The following is a 26,044-nucleotide window of genomic DNA, read 5'->3' as shown; positions in this document are numbered from 1 at the left end:
AATATATAACATAAAAAAAGAGAAGAAATAGAGGGCAAAAAATCATAGAATACCAGAACAGTGAAATAGTACACAGCAAAAAAATGGCAAATAAACAATGGAGACACCATCCTACCAGACACCAGAGATAGAATGATATGAAATCCTCATATATGAATAATCACCCTAAATGTGAATGAACTGAACTCACCAATAAAAAAGCACAGAGTAGCAGATTCGATTAAGAAAAAAGAAAAGAAAAGAAAAGAAAACCTAAACCCAACTGTAGGCTGCCTCCAAGAGACACATCTCAGCTACAAGGACAAATATAGACTCAAAGTGAAAGGGTGGATATTGACACTCCAAGCAAATGGTATTCTGAGGAAAGCAGGTGTATTCATACTGATATCAGATGAAACAGACTTTAGGATAAAAAAGGTAACAAAACACAAAGATGAACATTTCATAATTATAAATGGGACTATACTACAAGAAGATATAACAGTCATCAATATTTATGCCCTCCATCAGGGAGCATCCAAATGTACCAGGCAACTACTCACATAATTAAAGGGAGAAATTGAACAAAATTATAGTAGGGGACCTAAATACAACATTGACAGCTATGGATAGACCATCCAAGCAAAATAAATAAAGAAATATCAGCCCTAAATGACATATTAAATGAAATGCACATAATTGACATTTCTAGAGCACTTCATCTTAGAACATAAGACTATACATTCTTTTCTAGTGTATGTGGAACATTCTCAAGGATAGACCATATATTGGGACATAAAACTAGGATCAGCAAATTTAGGAAGATGGAAATAATACCAACCATATTCTCTGAACACAAGGCTTTGAAATTGGATATCAGCTGCAAACAGAAATCAGGGAAAAAACACAAGTATGTGGAGATTAAACAAAATAATTTTAAAGAATGACTGGATCAAAGAAGAAATAAGAGGAAAGATCAAAAGATACATAGAAACAAATGACACTGAAAATACATCCCACCAAATTTTTTGAGATGCAGCGAATGTCGTTTTATGAGGGAAATTTATATAATTACAGGCCTATCTCAAGAAACAAGAAAAATCCCAAATAAACAAACTCATGTTACACATTAAAGAACTAGAAAAAGAAGACCATATGACACCCAAAGTCACCAGAAAGAGGAAAAGAATAAAAATCAGAGCACAACTAAATGAAATAGAGAACAAAAGACCATTAAAAATATTAAAGCAAGAAAGAGTTGGTTCTTTGAAAAGTGTAATGAAATTGACAAACGCTTGGCTAGAATCACTATGATAAAAAGAAGAAAGACACAAAGAAACAAAATCAAAAATGAAAGAAGGGAAGTTACTACAGATGCCACTGAAATACAAAGAATCATCCAACAATACTATGAAGGAGTATATGCCACCAAATTCAATAATGTAGAAGAAATGGACATGTTCTTAGAAACATATAGCCTTCCTAGGCTTAATCACGAAGACCTGGAAAATCTAAATAGAATGATCAACAGTAAGGAAATTGAATCAGTAATCCAAAACCTTCCAAAAGAAATGTCCAGGACCAGATGTCTTCACTAGTGAATTCTACCAAACATTCAAAGAGAATCTAACACCTATCCCACTCAAACTCTTCCAAAAAATTGAAGAAAGAACAACATTCCCTAAAACATTTCATGTGGCCAACATTACCCTGATACCAAAACCTAGTAAGGATAACACAATAAAAGGAAATTACAGACCAATATCTCTGATGAATACAGATGCAGAAATCCTAAACAAAATTCTAGCAAATCGAATGCAACAATGCATTAAAAAGGTTATACTCACGACCAAGTAGGGTTTATCCCAGGAGCTCTAGGATGGTTCAACATAGGCAAATCCATCAATGTGATACACCACATAAACAGAATAAAGGACAAAAATCATATGATTATATCACTAGATGCAAAAAAAGCGTTTGACAAGATACAACATTCATGTATGATTAAAACACATAATAAAATGTGTATAGGAGGAAAATAATTTAAAATAATGAGGGTCATATATTACAAACCCTCAGGTATAAGATAATTAAGAGTGAAAACCTGAAGCCCTTTGCTCTACATTCATAAACAAGATAGGATTGTCCCCTTTCATCATTGCTTTTCAACATAGTATTGGAAGTCCTAGACAGAGCAATCAGGCAAGAGAAAGAAAGAAAAGGTATCAAAATTGGGAATGAAAATCTTAAATTCTCACTTTTTGCAGATGACGTAATGCCATATATAGAAAACCCTAAAGAGTGCACCAAAAAGCTATTAGAAACAATAAATGAATACAGTAAAGTTGCTGGCTACAAAATCAACATACAAATGTCCATTGCATTCCTGTATACTAACAATGAAATGTCAGAATGCTAAGTGAAATAAGTAAGACTAAAAAAGCAGAGAACCATATGATTTCACTGATATGTGGTGTATAAACCAAACACAACAAAAGAAGAAGACAAACAAATGAGAAACAAAAACTCATAGACACAGACAATAGTTTAGTCGTTATCAGAGGTAAAGGGGGGAGGAGGGTGGTAGATGAGGGTACAGGGGATCAAATATATGGTGATGGAAAGAGAACTGACTCTGGGTGGTGAACACACAATGGGATTTATAGATGATGTATTACAGAATAGTACACCTGAAATCTATGTTACTTTACTAACAATTGTCATCCCAATAAACATTAATTTTAAAAAAAAGGAAATTTTAAAAAAAGCAATTCCTTTGCAATTGCAACAAAAAGAATAATATACCTAGGAATAAACTTAACCAAGAATGTGAAAGACCTATACACTGAAAGCTATATGACATTTTTAGAAGACATTGAAGAAGACACAAGGAAATGGAAAGACATTCCGTATTCATGGATTGGAAGAATCAACATAGTTAAAATGGCCGTATTATGCAAAGCAACATGCAGATTTAACGCAATCCCGATCTAAATCTCAATGACATTTTTAAAGCAATAGAACTACAACAGCAACAACAAAAATCATCAGATTTTTGTGGAACTACAAAAGACTCCGAATAGCCAAAACAATTCTAAGAAAAAAGAACAAAGCTGGAGGTATCACACTCCCTGACTTCAGCTTGTACTACAGGGCAACAATAATCAAAACAGTGTAATATTGGCAGAAAAACAGACACACAGACGAATGGAATAGAATTCCATTGAAATAAACCAACAACCCAGAAATATTTCCACATAAATATAGACAGATAATTTTTGACAAAATAGCCAAAGACATTCAATGGAGAAACTACAACCTCTTCAATAAATGTTGCTGGGAGTATGTTCAATAAACCTCTTCAATAAATGTTGCTGGGAAAGCCACATACAAAAGAATGAAACTACAGTGCTATCTGTTACCGAGTACCAAAATGGATCAAAGACCTAAACATGAGACCTGAAACAATAAACAACATAGAAGAAAAAATAGGTACTAAACTTATGGATCTTGGGTTCAAAGAGGATTTTATGAATTTGACTTCAAAGGCAAGGGAAGCAAAAGCTAAAATAAATAAATGGGACTATATGAAACTAAAAAGTTTCTGCACCGCAAAAGAAACCATTGACAAAATAAAGAGGCAAACAACCAAATGGGAGAAGATTTCTGCAAACAATGCCTCCAATAAGGCGTTAATACCCAAAATATGTAAGGAGCTCATACAAGTCAACAACTATAAAAAAAAAAAAAAAAACAGAAACAAAAAACAAGCAATCCAGTTGAAAAATGGGCAGAGGACCTGAACAGACATTTCTCCAAAGAGGACATACTAATGGCCAATAGACGTATGAAAAAATGCTCAACATCACTAATCATCAGAGAAATGCAAATCAAAAACACAGTGAGATACCACTTGACACCAGGTAGAATGACTATCATCAACAAGTCAAATAATAACAAGTGTTGGAGAGGCTGTGGAGAAAAAGGAATCCTCATACACAATTGGTGGGAAAGCAGATTGGTGCAGCTGCTATGGAAGGCAGTGTGGAGGTTCCTCAAAAAATTAAAATTAGAATTACCATGTGATCCAGCAATTCCTCTTCTTGGTATCTACTGAAAAAATCTGAAAACATTAATCATAAAGATATAGATAGATAGATAGATAGATAGATAGATAGATAGATAGATAGATAGATAGATAGATAGATATAGATATATAGATAGATATCTATCTATCTATCTAGTTATATATATATGTATATATATTTCTATGTTCATTGCACCTTTATTTATTGTGGCCAAGATATGGAAACAACCAAAATGTCCTTCAATAGATGATTGGATAAAGAAGATGTGGCATATATACACAATGGAATACTATTTTTCCATAAGAAAAGATGAAATAGTATCATTTGTGACAACATGGATAGATCTTGAGATTATTATGCTAAGCAAATTAAGTCAGACAGAAAAAAGTGGGGAACCATATGATTTCACTGATATATGGTATATAAAACTGAAAACAACAAAAGAACAAGACAAACAAATGAAGAAACAAAAACTCATAGACACAGACAATAGTTTTGTGGTTACCAGAGTGTGATGTGGGAGGGAGTGGTAGATGAGGGTAAAAGGGATCAAATATGTGGTGATGTATAGAGAACTGACTCTGGGTGGTGAACACACTATGTAATTTATAGATAATGTGATACAGAATTGCACACCTGAAATCTATGTAATTTTACTAACAATTGTCACCCCAATAAATTAAAAATAAATAAATAAATAAATAAATAAATAAATAAATAAATAAATAAATAAGTTAAAAAAAAAGAAAGATAAAAGACAACACAGAGAATGGGAGAAAATATCTGAATATCATATATATGATAATGGAATTATATACAAAATATATAAAGAATTAATGTAACTCAACAATGAAAAAGACAATCCAATTAAAAATGGAGAAAGTATTTGAATAGGCATTATTCCAAAGAAGATATATGTATGAACAACAAGCACATGAAAAGAGGCTTAACGTTCTTCTGAGTCTGCATGGGCTGCCATAACACATAGACTGGGTGGCTTAAACAACAGAATTTTATTTCTCATAGTTCTGTAGGTTGGGAAGTCCAAGATCAAAATGCTAACTAGCATGGTTGGATTCTGATGAGAGTTCATGGGATCACTGTGAGGATTAAATGAAATAATACATGCAAAATTCCTAGAATTATGCATAGTAAAGACTCAATTAATGACCATTGTTATTATTTTGTGCATGTTAAATCTATTTCAATGGCAATGTTATTCCTTGCAATACTAATGCAAGGCATTTCAATGTTTTTGAAATCAGACACAATATTAATTCAACAGATATTAGTGCCTGTGAGGCTTAAAAAGGGAATTAACATAGCCTCAGCTTTCAAGGAAAATTTACTAGAGTTGAGGGAAGCAGAACCTACAAGAAACAATGTTAAATAACCACAAAAGAAGGGTTTACAAGAGAAATCAAAAAGCAACTGGATAAGTAGCAAAAGAATGGTCCAAATAATAAGTCAAGAGAAATGGGGTAAGTTAAACAGGTAAGAAGATAGAGAGTTGTATTGAAATAGAGATTGTAGATGACTATCAAAAAAAAAAAAAGGTGTAACTACAAAAGAGGCTCTGATAAATATGGAAGAATTTCCATTTAAATTAAATAATCCAAAACAATATTCAAATAAAACTACCACAGTCAGGCTCCTGACTACCTATTTAAGAAGCAAGTAAGGGTCTGACTTAAAGGTGCAGGGTTCATCTTGTATATTTTAACTGCTGTGACTTTCAAATCATGACTTCAAAGAAGGAAAACGGCATTTTTCATTATGCTGATTACTCCCAGGCCCCATAACATATATGTAATTAAGTTGCATAATGATACATGTATATATTGTTAAGTGATTGCTACAATAAGGTTAGTTAACACCTCCAGCATCTCACACAACTAACCTTTTTTTTCAGGGAGAACATTTAAAATCTGTCAGCAACTTTCAACTATATAATACAGTATTATTAACTACAATCACCATGCTATATAATCGACCCCCTACGTACTCGAACTTAAAAATCTTATAAATGGTAGTTTGTGCCCTTTGACCAAAATCTTCCTGTTTCCTTCACTCCTAGCCACTGGCAACCATCATTCTACTCTCTATTTCTATGAGTTCGGCACTTTTACATTCCATATATAAGTGAGAACATGTAGTATTTGTCTTTCTCTAACTTATTTCACTTAACATAATGCCCTAAAGGTCAATCCATGTTGTTGCAAATGCCAGGATTTCCTTTTTTTTATGCCTGAATAATGTTCTATTGTGTATGTGTATATTCCGTGTTTCCCTATAAATAAGACCTAATCGAACCATCAACTTTAATGCATCTTTTGGAGGAAAAATTAATATAAGACCTGGTATTATATTATATTATATTCCATTATATTATTTATATTATACAATGTTATGTTATATTATATTAGACCCGGTTTTACATTATATTAAAATAAGACTAAGTCTAATATTAATTTTTGCTCCAAAAGATGCATTAGAGCTGATGGTCCAGCTAGGTCTTATTTTTGGGGAAACATGGTACCAGACTTTTTTTTAATTAAAATTTATTGAGGTGACAATTGTTAGTAAAGTTACATAGATTGCAGGTGAACTATTCTGTAATATATTATCTATATCTCACATTGTGTATTAACCATCCAGAGTCAGTTCTCTTTCCATCACTATATATTAGACCCCGTTCACCCTCTTCTAGAGCCCTCCTCCCCCCTTACTCTCTGGTAACCCCTAAACTATTGTCTATGTCTATGAGTTTTTATTCCTTCATTTGTTTGTCTTGTTCTTTTGTTGTTTTCAGGTTTATATACAACATATCAGTAAAATCATATGGTTCTCTATTTTTTCTGTGTGACTTATTTCGCTTATCAGTATAATCTCAAGATCCATCCATGTTGTCACAAATGGTCCTATTTCATCTTTTCTTAACGCCGAATACCATTCCATTGTGTATATATACCACAACTTCTTTATCCATTCATCTACAAAGGACATTTTGGTTGTTTCCATGTCTTGGCCACTGTAAATAAAGCTGCAATGAACAGTGTCTTTCTTTATAAATGTTTTCAGATATTTTTGGTAGATACCCAGGAGAGGGATTGCTGGGTCATACGGTAATTCTATTCGTAATTTTTTGAGAAATATACACAGTGCCTTCCATAGTGGCTGCACCAATCTGCATTCCCACCAACAATGTATGAGGATTCCTTTTTCTCCACAGCCCCTCCAACACTTGTTACTATGTGTCTTGATGACAATAGCCATTCTAACTGGGTGAGGTGATACGCCAATGAGGTTTTTATTTGCATTTCTCTTATGATTAGTAACGTTAAGCATTTATTTATATGTCTATTTGCCATTTGTATGTCCTCTTGGGAGGACCTAATCAGGTCTTCTGCCCATGTTTCAATTGAGTTGTTTCTTTGGTATGTTTTTGTTGTTTAGTTGTATGAGTTCCTTGTATATTTTGGATATTATCACATTATCAGAGGCGCTGTTTGCAAAAATCTTCTCCCATTCAGTTGGTTGCCTCTTTATTTTGTCGATGGTTTCTTTTGCTGTGCAGAAGCTTTTAAGTTTGATATAATCCCATTCATTTATTTCAGCTTTACTCCCCTTGACCTGTACTCAAATTCATAAAATGCTCTTTGAACCATAGGTCCATAAGTTTAGTACCTATATTTTCTTCTATGCTGCTTATTGCTTCAGGTAGTATGCTTAGGTCTTTGTTCCATTCTGAAATGATTATGGCACATGGTGACACATAGCAGTCCAGTTTTTTTGCATGTGGCTCTGGTTCCCCCACAACCATTTATTGAAGAGGCTCTCTTTTCTCCATTGAATGTTTTTTGTTTCTTTGTCAAAAATTATCTGACCATATTTATATGGGTTTATTTCTGAGTTCTCAATTCTATTCCATTGGTTTGTGTGTCTCTTTTTCTGCCAATAACATCTTGTTTTGATTATTGTTGCCCTGTAGTACAAGCTGCAGTCAGGGAGTGTGATACCTCCAGCACTGTTCCTTTTTCTTAGGATTGCTTTGGCTATCCGGGCTCTTTTGTGGTTCCATAGAAATCTGGAGATTTTTTTTATCTATTTCTTTAAAAAATGCCATTGAGATTTTGATGGGGATTGCATTAAATCTGTATGTTGCTTTGGGTAATATGGCCATTTTAACTATGTTGATTCTTCCCATCCATGAGCACGAAATGTCTTTCAACTACTTTGCATCTTCTTCAATTTCTTTTTAAAATCTCTTATAGTTTTCAGCATATAGGTCTTTCACATCCTTGGGTGAGTTTCTTCCTGGGTATATTTGTTGTTGTTGCAATTGCAAAATGAATTTCTTTTTAATTTCTTTCTCTGATATTTCATTTTTAGTATATAGCAATCTAATGGGCTTTTGTAAGTTGATTTTGTAGTAGGCAACATTACTGTATTCGTCTATTGTTTCTAATAGCTTTTTGGTGGAGTTTTTAGGGTTTTGTATATATACCGTCATGTAACAAAGAGGGACAGCTTAACTTCTTCATTCCCAAATTGGATGCCTTGTATTTCTTTCTCTTGCCTGATTGCTCTGGCAAGGACTTCCAACACTATGTTGAAAAGCAGAGGTGATAGGGGACAGCCCTGTGGTGTTCCTGAACGTAGAGCAAAGGGCTTCAGTTTTTCACCATTAATTATGAGATTAGCTGAGGGCTTGTCATATATGGCCTTTATTATGTTAAGGTATTTTCCTTCTATACCTATTTTATTAAGTGTTTTAATCATAAATGGATGTTGTATCTTGTCAAATGCTTTTTCTGCATCAATTGATATAATCATATCATATTTGTCATTTATTTTGTTTATGTGATGTATCACATTGATGGATTTGCATATGTTGAAAGATCCTTGTGCCCCAGGGTTGAACCATACTTGGACATGATGAATTATCTTTTTAATGCATTGTTGTATTCGATTTGCTAGAATTTTGTTTAGGATTTTTGCATCTGTATTCATCAGAGATATTGGTCTGTATTTTTCTTTTTCTGTGTTATCCTTACCAGGTTTTGGTATCAGGGTAATGTTGGCCTCATAAAATGAGTTAGGGAGTACTGTCTCTTCTTCAATTTTTTGGAAGAGTTTGAGCAGGACAGGTATTAGATCCTCTTTGAATGTTAGGTAGAATTCACTAGTGAAGCCATCTGGTCCCAGACTTTTGCTTTTGGGAAGGGTTCCCATGACTGGTTCAATTTCCTTACTGGTGATCCGTCTAATTAGATTTTCCAGTTCTTCTTGATTCAGCCTAGGAAGGCTATATGTTTCTAAGAACGTGTCCATTTCTTCTAGGTTATTGAATTTGTTGACATATAGTCATTTAGTGTATTCTTGGATGATCCTTTGTATTTCTGTGGCATCTGTGATAACTTCCCCTCTTTCATTTCTGATTTTGTTTATTAGTGTCTTTTCCATTTTTATCTTAGTGAGTCTAGCCAAGGGATGGTCAATTCTCTTAATCTTTTCAAAGATCTAACTCTTTGTCACATTAATTTTTTCGGTTGTATTTTTGTTCTCTATTTCATTTAGTTCTGCTCTGATTTTTATTATTTCCTTTCTTCTGCTGACCTTGGGTTTCATTTGTTCTGCTTTTTCTAGTTCTTTAAGTTGTAATGTGAAGTTATTTGTCTTAGATTTTTCTTGTTTCTTCAGACAGGCCTGTATTGATATAAATTTTCCTCTAAAAATGCTTTCACTGCATCCCAAAAATTTTGGTAGGATGTGTTTTCATTGTCATTTGTTTCTATGAATCTTTTCATCTCTCCTCTAATTTCTTCTTTTACCCAGTCATTCTTTAAAAGTATGTTGTTTAATCTCCACATATTTGTGTTTTTTCCTGCTTTATTTTTGCAGTTGATATCCAATTTCAAAGCTGTCTGATCAGAGAATTCGCTTTGTATGATTCTAATCTTCTTAGATTTACTTAGGCTAGTTTTATTACCCAATATATGATCTATCCTTTAGAATGTTCCATGTACACTAGAAAAAATGTATAGTCTGATGTTCAAGGTGAAGTGCTCTATAAATGTCAATTATGCCCATTTCATCTAAAGTGTCATTTAGGGCTGCTATTTATTTTTTGTTGGTATGATCTATCCACAGCTTTCAATGATGTATTTAGGTACCCTACTATAATTGTGTTTTGGTCAATTTCTCCCTTTAGTTCTGTTTGTAGTGGCTTAGTATATTTCAGTGCTCCCTGTTTGGTGGCATAAATATTGACAGCTGTTATGTCTTTTTATATATATATATATAGTTCTGTTCATGATTTTCAAATGTCCATCTTTGTGTCTTGTCACCTTTTTTGCCCTGAAGTCTGTTTCATCTGATATCAGTATGGCTACACCTGAATTTCTCTGGATACCATTTGCTTGGAGTGTCAATTTCCACCCTTTGACATTGAGTCTATCTTTGTCCTTGTACCTGAAATGTGTCTCTTGGAAGCAGCATATAGCTGGGTTTAGTTTTTTGATCCAGTCTGCTACTCTGTGCCTTCTTATTGGTGAGTTCAATCCATTTACATTTAGGGTGATTATTGATCTGTGAAGATTTCCTATCATTCTTTCTTTGGTTTTCTGAAAAGACTGTGTCTCCATTGTTTCTTTGACATTTTGAGGTTGTCTATTATTTCTGTGTGGTGGTATTCCATGATTTTCCCTCTGTTTATTTATTTTATTATATTATGTATTTCAGTTCTGAATTTTTTTCAGTGGTTACCATTAAGTTTATGGAAAAGAAAGTTTCATATTTACAATATTCCATTTCCTTCGGCATGCTTCCTTTCTCCATTCCCTTATTCTGGTTCAGGCCTTTAGTCTCCCCCTTTTATGTTTTGGTTGTCACAAATTATCCCTGTTTATGCTGGTTGGATAGCCTCCTTCAGTATTTCTTGTAGTGCCGGTCATGTGTTAGAAAATTCCCTCAACTTCCGTATGTCTGGAAAAGTCTTATTCCTCCTTCATATCTAAAGGATATCTTTGCTAGATATATTATTCTTGGCTCATAATTTCTCTCTTTCAATAATTTGAATATTTGATTCCACTCCCTCCTGGCTTGTAGAGTTTCTGCTGAAAAATCTGATGATATTCTAATGGGCTTTCCTTTGAAGGTTGCCGTCTTCTTTTCCCTGGCTGCCTTGAGGATTCTTTCTTTGTCGTTGATTTTTGACAACTTCAATACAATGTGACTTGGAGAAGGCCTGTTGGGTTTGAGGGAATTAGGTGTTCTATTTGCTTCTTGGATTCGAGGATCCAGTTCTGTCCACAAGTTTGAGATGTTCTCATCAACCATTTGTTTGATTATATTCTCTGTTCCCTTCTCTCTTTCTTCTCCTTCTGGTATGCCCATTATTCTTATATTGCTCTTTCTGATGGAGTCAGAAATTTCTTGTAGAGTTCTTTCATTTCTTTTAAGTCTCAATTCTCTGTCTTCTTCCATCTCTCTCATTTCCCAATTTCTATCTTTGATGTCACTGATTCTTTCCTCCATCTGGTCAACTGTACTCCCTAAGCTGGGTATTTCATTCTTCATTTCTTTTATTGAGTTCTTAATCTCCAGAAATTCTATTTTGTTCTTTTTTAAAATTTCAATCTCTTTGGTAAAATGCTCGTTTTGTTTTTTGATTGTGTTTTTGAGTTCATTAAACTGCCTGTCTGTGTTTCCTTGTATCTTGTTCAGGTTTTTTAACAACTATAATCTTGAATTCTCTGTCATTTAAGTCACATATTTCCATGTCTTTAATTTCATTTTTTAGAGACTTTTCATTTTCTTCCTGAACTGTCTTGTTACCTTGGTTATTCATGTCAATTGATGATTTATTATTTCTCTTCCTAGACATCTACAGGAGTGGATTCTGCAACAGGTTGATAGAATGTGGTCTTTCTTTTGTTTTCTTGTAGGTCTGGTGGAATGTTTTATTTTCTCTCCGACTGCAGCTTTTTATTCTCTCTCACTCTGTAGTGTTATATTTTCTCTGCACTATCTTGGCTTCTCACACAATGGGGTATTCCCTGGAAGGTGAGCTTCTCCTCTATGAACAGTGTGCCTGGGTCATAGGGAGCCGCCTCCATGGGGGGATGTGGAGAGCTTCTGAAGTTCCAAACCTCTCCCTGCACCGGATTTGAAGCCCGTATATATCAGCAGCTCTGTTTACTCCTGCAGGGTTCCACCCAGATAGGTGGGGACAGGGACAGGGTGGGTTGTGAGAGGTGGCCCAAAGCAAAGGCGACAACCACCACAGCCAGTCCTGCTTCTACGGCTCCCTCCCCTTTGCCAGAACTAGTTGGGCGGAGAGTCCGTGTCTGCAGACCACATTTCTCGCAACTGTAAATATTCTGGTTTTTTTCATCTGACACTGCTACTGTCTGCTTCTAGCACTGGGCAAGTGGGAGAGGGGTGAGCTCTGGGAGTGTAGGGAGGGAGCGGTTAGGCTCAGTGCCTAAGTCTTCCAGTCTCTGCTAGGCTGTGAGAGCTTAAACCACCATTTTCAGCCTTCTTCCCTCACTCTTTGTTCCAAGGTCTCTCCTGTGAGCATTGGGTTGTGGTATGTTATATGTTGTCTCCTCAGCCCTGTGGGCCATAAGCAGGGCCCTAGCAGTCTGAATTCTTCCCTCTCCTGCATCTTCGCTAGTTTGGGAATGCAGCGAGCTCGGAGCACCCAGTTAGGTTGCTTCCTGTGCCCGTGCGACCCCTTCTCCGCACTTCTCCATTCCCCCTTCCCCCACTCACGGAATTTGCTCACCTTTAGATGATTTCAGTAGTGTGCCTCTTACTCTTGCCTGTCTGCTATGCGTGGAGTCCTTTGTGGAGTTATAGTTATTCAATTTGTTGTAAATTAAAGTGGAGATTTCAAGAGGTCACCTTACACTGCCATTTTTATGACGTCTTGGTATCACACTTTCTTTATCTATTCATATGTAAATGGACACTTAGGTTTTTCCATGTTTTAGATATTGTAAATAATGCTGCAATGACCATGGGATTGTAGATACCTCTTGAACATAGTGATTTCATTTCCTTTGGATGATGGATGTGAGATAGCTAGATCATATGGTAGTTCTATTTTTTTTTTTATATATTTTGAGGAAACTTGATACTGTTTCCCACAGTGATTGTTCCAATTTATATTCCCATCAGCAGTATGCAAATGTTCCCTTTTCTCTGCATCCTCACTATTTCTTGTTATCTCTTGTCTTTTTTAATAGCCATCCTAACATGTGTTAGGTGACATCTCATTATGGGTTTGATTTGCGTTTCTCTGATGATTAGTGATGTTGAGTACCTTTTTATGTACCTATTGTACATCTGTATATATTCTTTGTAAAAATGTCTATTTAAGTCCACTGTCCATTTTTAAATTGGATTATTATTTTTATGATATTATGTTGTATGAGTTCCTTATATATTTCGGATATTAAACTCCTAAAATATACGTGGTTTCCAAGTATTTTCTTCGATTATGTAGATTTCCTTTTCATTTTGTTGATTGCTTCTTTTGGTGTGCAGAGCTTTTCAGTTTAATATAGTCCCGTTTGTTTATTTTGGGTTTTGTTGCTTGTACTTTTGGTGTCATAGCCAAAAAGTCAATGCCAAGAATAATGTCAGGGGAACTTTCTCCCATGTTTTCTTCCAGGAATTTAATGGCTTGGGGTCTTACATTTAAATCTTTAATCCACTTTGAGTTCATTTTTGTGAGTGGTGTAAGATAGGGGTCCAGATTAATTCTTTTGCATATGAATATTCAGTTTTCCCAAAACTGTTAATTGGAGAAACTATCTTTTCCTCATTGAGTTTTCTTGTCTTCCTTGTCAAATATTACTTGAATTTAAATAAACTCATGAATATGCATGAGTTTATTTTTGGGCTTTTTGTTTTTGTTCCATTGGTCTATGTGTTATAAACATCCAGTTTTACTGGGTTGCCACTAATGTCTGTTCACTGAGCTGTCATAATTAGCTATTTGTGTTGGTAATTTATTAAACAGTTGTGACTGAATCTTTCCTCTTTATTGTCTGAAAACTCAAATCGACATAAATGAAGTCTTTTTCTGAATCATTTAGCACCAGAACGTTAAAGTAGCCAATTTAATTAAGGTTACAAATGCCTAGCTTCTGAGCCTTAACGCATTGTCAAATATTGAGTGAACTTGGGTGCATTTGCTCCATCTTTAGTTCCCTTTACAAAACAACGTTCACATTTTTTCTTTTTAATTAAATTCATTGGGATAACATAGGTTAATAACATTATAAAAATTTCAGGTGTGCAACTTAATAATGCATCATCTATATATGCCATTGCGTTCTCACCATCCAAAGTCTAGTCTCCTGAGCATCACTTTCAAACAATTCTTGCTTTTTTATTTCTATATTACCATCTTAATACAAGCCCCCTTTTATGCCAAGATTCTTACCAAAGCCTTCTAATATGCCTCCCTTTTTACATACTAATTTTTTAAATTATTACTACTACAGGGTTTTTTTCGTATTTTTAATAGACATTTATCATTTATATCCCTCACTCAGCGATAACACCCTTGCCCCCCATCTACTATGCCTCTGACATCCCATGCAGTCATTACTTTCCACTGTCTCTATTACTTATGCTGTACTCAATTTCATATATATAATTTTGGGGCTTTTTGAGTACCAAATTTATATATATATATATATATATATATATATATATATATATATATATATATATATATATATATATATATAGTACTTGACATTCATTATTGTTCAGCTTCAGCTTCAGGTGTATAGTGCAGTAATCAGACATCTACATCATCCCTGAGGTGGTCTCCCTAATGAGACAAGTATCCACCGAATACCTTATTAAATCTTTACAACATTATTCATTATATCCCCCAAATTGACTTTCATGTCCCCGTGGCAATCTTGTGGTTACCTATTATTGTGCTTTCTAATCCCCTCACCTTCCCCCTTATTCCCGCCCCTTCCCATCTAGCAAACCTCAGGTTTTCCTCTATGTCTCTGAGACTGTTTCTGATTAGTTCACTCATTTATTCTTTTCTTTAGATTCCACATATAAGTGAGATCATATGGTATTTGTCTTTCTCTGTCTGACTTGTTTCACTTAGCATAATGTTCTCTAGGTCCATCCATATTGTTGCAAATGGTAAGATTTCATTCTTCTTTATGGCTGCGTAATACTCCATTGTATAAATGTACAACAGTTTCTTGATCCAGTCGTCTACTGATGGGCATTTCGGTTGTTTCCATGTCTTGACTGTTGTGTACAGTGCTGCAATAAACATAGGGGTGCATTAATGTTTTTGAACTAGAGTTTTGGATTTTTCCGGATAGACACCTAGGAGTGGAATTGCTGGGTCATAAGGTAGTTTGATGCTGAGCTTTTTGAGATACCTCCAAAGTGTTTTCCATAGTGCCTGCACCAATCTGCAATCCCACCAAAAGTGCAGAAAGGTTCCCTTTTCTCCACATCCTCTGAAACACTTGTTGTTTGTTGATTTATTGATAACAGCCATTTTGACTGGGGTGAGGTTGATATCTCATGGTTTTTATTTGCATTTCTCTAACGATTAGTGAGGCTGAGCGTTTTTTCCATGACTGTATCCCATCTGTATGTCCTCTTTAGAAAAATGTCTCTTCATATCCTCTGCCCATTTTTTAATCGGGTTGTTTGTTTTTTTGGAGTTGAGTTGAGTGAGTTTTTTAAAAATTTGGGCTATTAACCCTTTATTGGGTATATCATTGGCAAACATGTTCTCCCATTCAGTAGGATCCCTTTTTCTTATATTAATGGTTTCCTTTGCCGTGAAAAAAAAACAAAACGTTTTTTCAGTTTGATGTAATCCCACATGTTTATTTTTTTCTCTTACTTCCCTTGCCTGAGGGGATATATCAGTAAAAATCTTACTCTGGGTAATATCTGTAAAGTTTCTTCCTATATTTCCTTCTAGGAGTTTTATGGTTTCAGATCTTACATTTAAGTCTTTAATCCATTTTGAATTTATCATTGTATATGGTGTAAGGCGATGGTCTAGATTCATTTTTTTGCATGCGTCCCTCCATGTTTCCCAGCACCATTTATTGAATAGACTGTCTTTACCCCACCATAAATTCTTGCTTCCATTGTCATAGATTAAATGACCATATTGGCATGGATTTATTTCTGGGCTCTCTATTCTGTTCCATTGATCTATGTGTCTGTTTTTATGCCAGTACCATGCTGTTTTGATTACTGTAGCCTTGTAGTGTAATTTGATGTCAGGTATCGTTATACCTCACACTTTGTTCTTATTTCTCAATATTGCCGAGGCTATCCTGTGTCATTTAATGGTTCCACATAAATTTTAGGATTACATGTTCTATTTCTGTGAAAAATGTCCTTGGTAGCTTGATAAGAATTGTGTTCAATCTGAATATTACCTTAGGCAGTACAGATATTTTAACAATATTAATTCTCCCTATCCATGAGCATGGTATGTGTTTCCGTCTGTTTGTATCTTCTTTAATTTCTCTCTTCTGTGTCTTATAAATTTCTGAGTACAGATCTTTTACTTCTTTGGTTAAATTTATTCCCAGGTATTTTATAGTCTTTGAAACAATTGTAAATGGGATTGTTTTCTTAATTTCTCCTTCTGATATTTTATTGTTGGTATATACAAATGCAACTGATTTTTGAATATTAATTTTGTATCCTGCTACTTTACTAAATTCATTTATCAGTTCTAATAGATTTTTGGTTGAGTCTTTAGGGTTCTCTATATATAGTACCATGTCATCTGTGTATAATGACAATTTTACTTCCTCCTTACCAATTTGAATGCCTTTTATTTCTTTTTCTTGTGTGATTCCTGTGGCTAGAACTTCCAGCACTATGTTGAATTGAAGTAGAGAAAGTGAGCAACCTTGCCTTGTTCCTGATCTTAAGTTGAATTGTTTTAGGTTTTCCCCATTGAGTATGATGTTATCTGTGGGTTTATCATATACGGCCTTTATTGTGTTGAGGTATGGTCCCTTTATTCCCACTTTCTTAAGAGTTTTTATCATAAATGGCTGCTGGATTTTGTCAGAAGCTTTTTTTGCATCTGTTGATATGATCGTATGATTATTATTTTTCATTTTGTTAATGTGGTGTATCACATTATTGATTTGCAGATGGTGAACCACTCTCACATATTAGGAGTGAATCCCACTTGATCATGGTGTATGATCTTTTGAATGTATTGCTGAATTCTGTTTGCTAATATTTTGTTGAGGATTTTTGCATCTATGTTCATTAGGGATATCGGCCTGTAGTTTTCTTTTCTTGTAATGTCTATCTGATATGGGGATCAGGATTATAGTGGCCTCGTAAAAAGTGTATGGGGGAGCCTTCCATCCTTCTAGATTTTTTGGAATAGCTTGAGGAGAATATGTGATAATATCTTTTTTGAATGTTTTGTAAAATTCACCTGGAAAGCCATTTTTGGCTTTACAGGGCTTTTGTTTTTTGGGAGCTTGTTGATTACTGATTCAAATTCCCTGATGGTAATCACTCTTTTGAGGTTTTCCATTTCTTCTTGAGTTAGCCTTGGAAGGTTGTATGCTTCTAGAAAATGTCCATTTCTTCCAGATTTTCTAATTTGTTGGCATACATTTGCTCATAGCAATTTCTTAAAATTTTTTGTACTTCTGTGGTGTCGTCACTTCCCCTCTTTCATTTCAGATTTTATTAATTTGGGTCTCTCTCTCTCTCTCTCCTTTTTTTTTTTTTTTTTTTTTTTTTTTTTGTTGAGTCTGGCTAAAGGTTTGTCGATTTTGTTTATCTTCTCTAAAAACCAACTTTTGTATTGTTTTTGTGGTCTCTATTTCATTTATTTCTGCTCGGATCTTTATTATCTCCTTCCTTGTACTCCCTTTGGGCTTATTTTGCTGTTGTTTTTCCAGATCCCTTAAGTGTGAAGATAAACTGTGATTAGTGATTTTTCTTGTTTCTTTAGGTAGGCCTCCATTGCTATGAATTTCCCTCTTAGGACTGCTTTCACTGCATCCCATAGATTTGGGGTCGTCGTGTTTTCATTTTAGTTTCTCTTGAGATATCTTTTGGCTTCTTCCTTGATCTCATGGTTGACCCATTCATTATTTGGTAACATGTTAGTCAGCCTCCATTAATTTCTGTGTCTTCCAGGTTTTTTTTTCCTGTAGTTGATTTCTTATTTCATAGCACTGTGGTCAGAGAAGACAATTGGTATGATTTCAATTTTCTTAAATTTATCAAGACTTGTTTTGTGGCCTGATGTGTGGTCTAAGTTGCAAAATATTCCATGTGCACTTGAGAAGGACGTGCATTCTGCAGCTTTGGTGTGAAATGCTCTGAAAATATCAATTAAATCCAGCTGGTCCAGTGTGTCCTTTACGGCCATTGTTTCCATTTTGATTTTCTGTCTGGAAGACCTGTCCCTTGTTGTCAGTGGTATGTTGAAGTCCCCTACTATGACAGTGTTACTGTTCATCTCTGTCTTTAGGTCAGTCAATATCTGTTTTATGTATTTAGGTGCTGCTACGTTGGGTGCATACATGTTTACTAGGGTTACGTCCTGTTGTGGGATCAATCCCTTTATTATTATATAGTGCCCATCTTTGTCTTTTAATATGGTCTTCATTTTAAAGTTTATTTTGTCAGATATAAGTATTGCAACTCCAGCTTTTTTCTCATTTCCGTTTGCATGAAATATCTTACTCTAACCATTCACTTTCAGCCTGTGTGTGTCTTTTGTTCTGAGGTGAGTCTCTTGTATACAGCATATACAAGGGCCTTGCTTTCTTATACACTCAGCCACCATATGTCTTTTGATTGGAGCATTTAATCCATTTGCATTTAAAGTGATTATTGATAGGTACATAGTTATTGCCATTTTTTTGTTTGTAGTTAGATTGTTTTAATCTTTCTTCTGTTTACTGAACTCTTTAATATTTCCTGCAATGCTGGCTTGGTGGTAATAAATTCCTTTAGATTATTATTTTCTGGGAAGCTCTTTATGTCCCCTTCAATTTTAAATGATAGGCTTGCTGGATAGAACAATCTAGTTAGTAGGCCTTTGTTTTTCATCACTTTGAGTACCTCCTGCCAAAGTTTCTGTAGAAAAGAAATTTGATAGTCTGATAGGAGTTCCCTTGTATGTAACCCACTGTCTTTCTCTTGCTGCTTTTAGGATTCTCTCTTTGTCTTTAACCTTTGCCATTTTAACTATACTGTGTCTTGGTGTAGACCTGTCTGGGTTTATTCTGGTGGAACTCTCTGCACTTCCTGGGCTTGTATATCGTTTTCCTTCATCGGATTAGGGAAATTTTCGGACATTATTACTTCAAATATGTTCTTGATTCCTTGCTCCCTCTCTTCACCTTTTGGTATTCCTGTGTTGCGCACGTTGTTGCATTTGATGTTATCCCAGGGGTCTCTTAAACCATTTTCATTGTTTTTTACTCTTTTTTCTTTTTTTGTTCCGTTTGGGTGAGCTATGCTAACTTGTCTTCTAAGTCACTGATTCGATCCTCTGTGTCATCTAACTTGCTGGTGATTCCTCCAAGTGTCTTTATTTCAGTTATTGTATTCTTTAGTTCTAACTTGTCGTTCATTATGATTTCTATATTCTTCTTTATGTCATCACTAAGCTCCTTAAACATTCTTATCGTCAGTGTGCTGAACTCTGTCTCTGATAGGTTGGTTACCTCTATTTCATTTGGTTCCAATTCTGTAGGTTTCTTCTGTTCTTTTATTTGGGACATATTTCTTTGTTTCCCCATTCTGCCTGACTCTCTGTGTTTGCTTTGATGTATTAGGTAGATCCCCTAGGGTTCTTGGTTTTTGCTGGGTTATCTTATGTAGTATGTTTCCTTTACATTTGACTTGTACCACTTGCCTATTTTCCCGTGCATGTGTTCCAAAGGTGACCCTTGTGTTGTGTATTTTGTCCTGTTAAAGTTGATCTTTAATTGCTTTTGGCTAGTCAGTAAGTGGGATTGACTCCTACGCTGACTAGTGTGAGATCTGGCTCTGCCCACAGTGGATGATCCGCTGAGTGAGGGTTGACAGCTTAAATGAGTCTTGGCCCCTATGGGCTCTTATGCCTGTAGAGAATTCCATTTGTGTGTGTCACCTGTGGGTCAAACCCGGTAACCGTCTGCTTTGGTCTGGAGTTGGCCTCTGTGTGTGCTGAATCTTGTGCCTCTTGAGCTGGACTCTGATGTAGGGCAATTTCAGAACAAAGCAAATCACCAAGCACAACAACAACAACAACAACAACAAGGAAAAAACCAAATACACTCACATGTAAAAGCAACCGATAACCCACTCTCAACACAGGCAAAAATATCAAAAATACAAAAACAAAACAAAGCAAAAAAAAGCAGCACCAGTCTTGGCTTAAGCCTACCAAGTAATCTGCAGGTTGTCCTCTGCTGTACCAAAGAGTCCTCTGCATCTTGTGAAGAGGACTCTTCAGGAGTAGGCCACCTGGTGCTCAGAGTGACCCTGGGACTGCAGTTCTAGATGAGTGGGTCTATGGGGTCTGGATGGTAGTTTTTAAAAAGTCAGTGCAGTTTCTGCTCTTGCCTGCACGTATGCGCACTGAGAGTAACACAGCCAGCCCTGTGCACAGGTCTCCTGAGTCTTAGGGCACTTCTTCTGTGTGTATGTGTGTGTGTGTGTGTGTGTGTGTGTGTGTGTGTGTGAAGACTGGGAGATTTCTGAGCTGCTTAAATCCCAGAGCTGCATTTGCTGCCTGCTGCTGACACCTGGGTGTGTCTCTGCAGTTGTAATTGCCCTGCCCTAGGCAGGCCAGAAAAGGTGTGGGCTGAGGATTAAGGAGCCTTCTCTCTTACAGCCCAGCAGTGTCATACTCTTCCCAGCCTCTTCCCTGGGTCAGAGCTGCAAGCTGGGTCTTCCCATATCCTGAGCATCATGGCTCCTCTGTAATATGACACTACTCTTCAGTTCAGTGGCCAGCTTGAGTCTCTGGAAGGTTGGGAGTAGGATTGGGAGAGTGGAGTTAGAGGCCCAGGTATGGTGTTTATGTCCTTTATCCGATCTAGGGCACAGCTGGAGGTCTCAGTTGATTTTATTGCTTCAAATGCTGGATATGCTGGTCTCTCAGCAGGAGAAATCAGCTGTGAAATGCAGGGAAAGAGCCCACCTCCTGGCCCTTGTAGTCTCTGTTCTGTCCTGGGACACCCACCATCTCAGCAGCAGCAGTCGGGCCTCGTCTCTACTCCGCTCCCTTCCCTCTTCCCCTGCTCGCCCAGTTTGCCCACCTTCAAGTAATCCTCGTGCGAGTCTCTTAGCTGTTCTGTGTGATGAGCATAGAGTCCTTTGATGGGTTATAGATGTTCAATTTGTAGTAAGTTCCAGAGAACTCAAGAAGACCACCTCGCTGCCTCCATTCTTGTGACGTCACCCCACATTTTAAAATAAAGACAAACGTTTAAAACAGGAAGTTCAAATCACACACATTTAATTTATGTATGAGTATGACCTTATTGCCACACATGGTCCATCTTGGGAATAGCTGTGGTGTGCAGAGCTTTTCAGTTTGATATAGTCCCACTTGTTTATTTTTGGTTTTGTTGTTTGTGCTTTTGTTGTCATAGTCAAAAAGTCAATGCTAAGGACAATGTCAAGGAAACTTTCCCCTACATTTTCTTCCAGGAATTTAATGATTTGGGGTCTTACATTTAATTCTTTAATCCATTTTTCAGCTCATGTTTGTGAGTGGTGTATGAAGGGGTCCAGGTTCATTCTTTTGCTTGGAAATAAGTTTCTGTTAAATATACATATTATATCTGAGCAAGGGAGCATACCAACTCATACCCATCCATTGTTACATCAGTGAGATTAGTATATCAAATTATCTACTTCTTTATTTTAAGACATCCCATCCATTCATTCAGTTAATAAACATTTAATGAATACCCACTATATTCAAATTCTATGTAAGTACTGTTTATCAAGCACTCAGGGTGAAGAGTGGAGGTAGCTGGGGTGGAGTCCACAGCTTGAGAAAGGCAATCACAAGAAGAACACTTCAATGAAGGCAAGAATAACCTGTAGGTTACCAGGTGTTGAGGTTCTTGTAACAAATTGCCGTAGTTATTACTCTACAGCCCACTGTTCTACCCAAATTAGTCAAGTGAATAGGATCCAAAGTTCTGCTAGACCACAGTGATAACAATGGCATAGAACCTTCCATAAAACATAGTAGGCACAGAGTAGGTACTCAAAAGAATCTGGTATTGATATGTTTTCCAGTAGGTATATATATCTAAGGTTTGTGGAAAACATGAAAACTTGCACTCATGGAGGAGACATATTTCAATGGAAAATCACAATATATAGGAGGTAAAAACTATAACTAGTTTCCAAAAGAGCAGGTACATATATACAATGGAGTATTACTCAGCCAAAAGAAAAGTTGAAATACTGCCATTTGCAACAACATGGATGGATCTTGATATTATCATGCTAAGTGAAATAAGTTAGACAGAAAAAGTTGAGAACCGTATGACTTCACTCATATGTGGCATATAAAACTGAAAGTAATAAATGAACAAGACAAACAAAAAATTAGACACAGACAACTGTTTAGTGGTTACCAGAAAGTAAAGAGGAAGGGGGTAACAGAAGAGGGAACAGGGGTTCAAACATATGGTGATGGAAGGAGTACTGACTGGGTGGTGAACACACAATGCAACATAGATGATGTATCATAGAAATGTACACTTGAAATCTATATACGTTTACTAACCAATGTCACCCCAATAAATTTAATAAAGATTTTAAAAAGTTACATAAGATGCACAAAAAGTCCTGATTAAAAGAAAAATACATGATCAACAAATTTGGAGGAGATGCATAAATCACAAATCAAGCCCAAATGTCTATTTATTCACTGTAAACTGTGCAAAAGGGAAATGTGAAACTTCAATGAATCAAGCCTTAAATGTTACTCCTACAGGAGTATCAACAATTTACTGGTAGCATATCAAGCCAAATAGCTAATGGAAAATATAAAGCCAGGGTACAGTCATTCTTGTAAGGAAAAATGTAATGGAACCAAATTTATGAAGCAACTTGTTCTTTAAAGGTGAATGAACTTCAGCCTTAAATATTGTTATCTCCCTAACTGGCAAAAACCCTCACCTGGTGTTAATTGTGCTTCTTGTCAAAATAAGATCCTGCCAGGTTTCCCGCCAGCAATGCACATACTCTGACCACCACATTTAGAAAAAAATGTGGCTTGTTCTACAACTGCTTCTAATGATTACCTCCAGAATTTGTATTCTGTAAGCATCCAAACTTTGCTTCTGAACAAATCATTTAATAATAACCTAGTTCTCAGTAAAAACTACAGTAAGTTTTCACAATATATTATGGGAGCTCTGGCTGTTCAGTTCTAAATAATGGCTCTTAATTGCTGGACAAGTAAATTGAAATTGATTTGTTTCAGCTGCCTGTGCTAGAACACACAATGCCTGCTTCCAACAAGCCTATTGACTTCTGCAAACAGTACTCCAGGCTGCTTCCTCAAGTACTCCTGGCAGGATTTTTAAATCATCCCACCTTGTCTCCCTTAACCCCAAGAACAAAGCATCCATTTAAGTAGGGACTCTTCGCAACGTATTCAATAAAGGGAGTGTGAGGGTGCTTCCTTTGCAATTAACTGAGCAGAGGGCAAGGTGAGGAGTGAGCCCTTATCTGAAAGAAGAGAGACACAAAGAGGAGACTGATTAAAAGTTAAATCAGCTGCTCCTTGTGAATCACAATCTGAGGAGAGAGATGTGTGCGCATGCACACACGTATGTGTGTATGTGTGTGTGTGTGTGTGTGTGTGTGTGTGTGTGTGTGTATACTGTGTTTCCCCCAAAATAAGACCAGGTCTTATATTAACTTTTGCTCCAAAAGATGCATTAGGGCTTATGTTCAGGGGTTGTCATCCTGAAAAATCATACTGGGGCTTGCTTTCTGGTTAGGTCTTATTTTTGGGGAAACATGGTGTGTATATATATATATTTATATTTATTAATATTTATTAATATTATATATATTTATATTTATATATGGAGAGAGAGAGGGAGGACCCTATTCGTCCCCTCACACATTTCCCCCCTCCCCTTTGTACCGTGGCATCATGGAGACAGTTTAGGATACAGAAAAAAATGTCCTGATAGAACTCTCTTCTCTGAAGAGATGACTATGACCAGCAGAGTAGATAGGGCAGGCCTCTGGTCAATGATTTTTGAAAGTGTTGCATACAAAGCCCATGATGCTTCCTGAGCTCCCTGTCATTAGGAAGTCATGCCAGCCAGGCAGAACATGAATCTGATTTTTACACCAATTGCTCAGAAGTACAGTATTACATTTTGGACAGCACAAAGTTTTTTGTTTGTTTGTTTGTTTGTTTTTTGTAGGATACATCTGGTGGCAGAGGCCAGTCATAGTGACCCTCCATTATAAGCTCCAGAGACACCTTTATCCAGAGGAACCAAAATGGTTGTGCTTGGTCAGCCCAGGCTTTCTCTGCATTTTAGAGTTTCCAAAAGGATATTTCTTTTTTATATACTTTTTTCCCACAATTGTGTGAGGCAGGCAGGGCAAGTATCACTATTCTCATTTTAAATAGTAAGAAAATGAGGCCCATAGAGAAAGAGAAAAATTTATCAAATGTCCAACAGCTTGTAAATGGCAGTCAAGAAATTTGAACCCAGACCTAGTGGCTTTATTTATTTAAATTACGTATTTATTTTCTTTTCAGTTATAGTTGATATTCAATATTATTTTATATTAGTTTCAGGTGTACAGCAGAGTGGTTAGACATTGATATGATTTAAGGAGCGTTTCTCCCAATTAGTCTAGTACCCACCTGGCACTATACATAGGTGTTGCAACATTATGGACTATATTCTCTATGCTGTACTTTACATCTCTGTGACTATTTTATAGCTGCCAATTTGTATTTCTTAATCCCTTCACCCAGCTCCCCAAACCCCTCCACTCTGGCAACCATCAGTTTGCTCTATGTATCTGAGTCTGTTTTTGTTTTGTTTGTTCGTTACTTTCATTCTTTAGATTCCACATACAAGTGAGATCATATGGTATTTGTCTTTCTCTGTCTGACTTCTTTCACTTAGCATAAAACGCTGTAGGTCCATCCATGTTGTTGCAAATGTTGATTTCATTCTTTGGCTATAAGAATGAAATAAGAACTTGTGGCTTTAAATTGAGTGCTTTCTTCACAATATTTGTATTTTTTTCTATTCGTTCAATCATGTATTTATTAATTCAATGAACATATATCAAATGCTGTCTCTGTGGCTGGTAATGGGAGCACTAACATTGTTCATAGTCTGAAATTTCACTTCAGTATCACCTCTAGGTGCTATAAAAGGATGAGGAGGTGTATTGTTCTGCATATATTAATCCCAGCCACAGTACATTTCTTCAATTAAGGCTGAGCACGTTATTTTTCACCTCAGCAAAAACATACAAGTATGATATGAATCAATACTCTTTTAACAAAAGTCTAATGCCTGAGAAGGTGCCTCTCAAACAGCATATACCAACATCCCCTCGCTATTAAATTGTTACTTACCAGACCATCAGACTTAAGACTTTCTGAAAATTGCTGCTTCTCTTCTGTGGGGCTGCTATGAGTGGATCCAGGAATACCTGTGTAGCAATACAAGTCTCTCATCTTTCCACTCCCAGCAGTGGCCATTAGCTACTGAGTACATACAACCCACATGCATATTAAGGAGCCTTCTCCCAACACTATCTCATCACCCAGAACTTTCCTGCTTCCCCTTACTACTACTTATCTGCCTTATATCCCCATCCCCCTACAGCTCTTTATTATCCCTGAGGCTAAAGAGGTAGTAAAATAATATCTACTGAAGTTACTCCTC

The sequence above is a fragment of the Rhinolophus ferrumequinum genome, chromosome X (assembly GCF_004115265.2).
Source record: "Rhinolophus ferrumequinum isolate MPI-CBG mRhiFer1 chromosome X, mRhiFer1_v1.p, whole genome shotgun sequence".
In the NCBI taxonomy this organism is placed as follows: Eukaryota; Metazoa; Chordata; class Mammalia; order Chiroptera; family Rhinolophidae; genus Rhinolophus; species Rhinolophus ferrumequinum.
The sequence above is the reverse complement of the archived record's forward strand: the minus strand, read 5'-3'. Positions refer to the sequence as shown.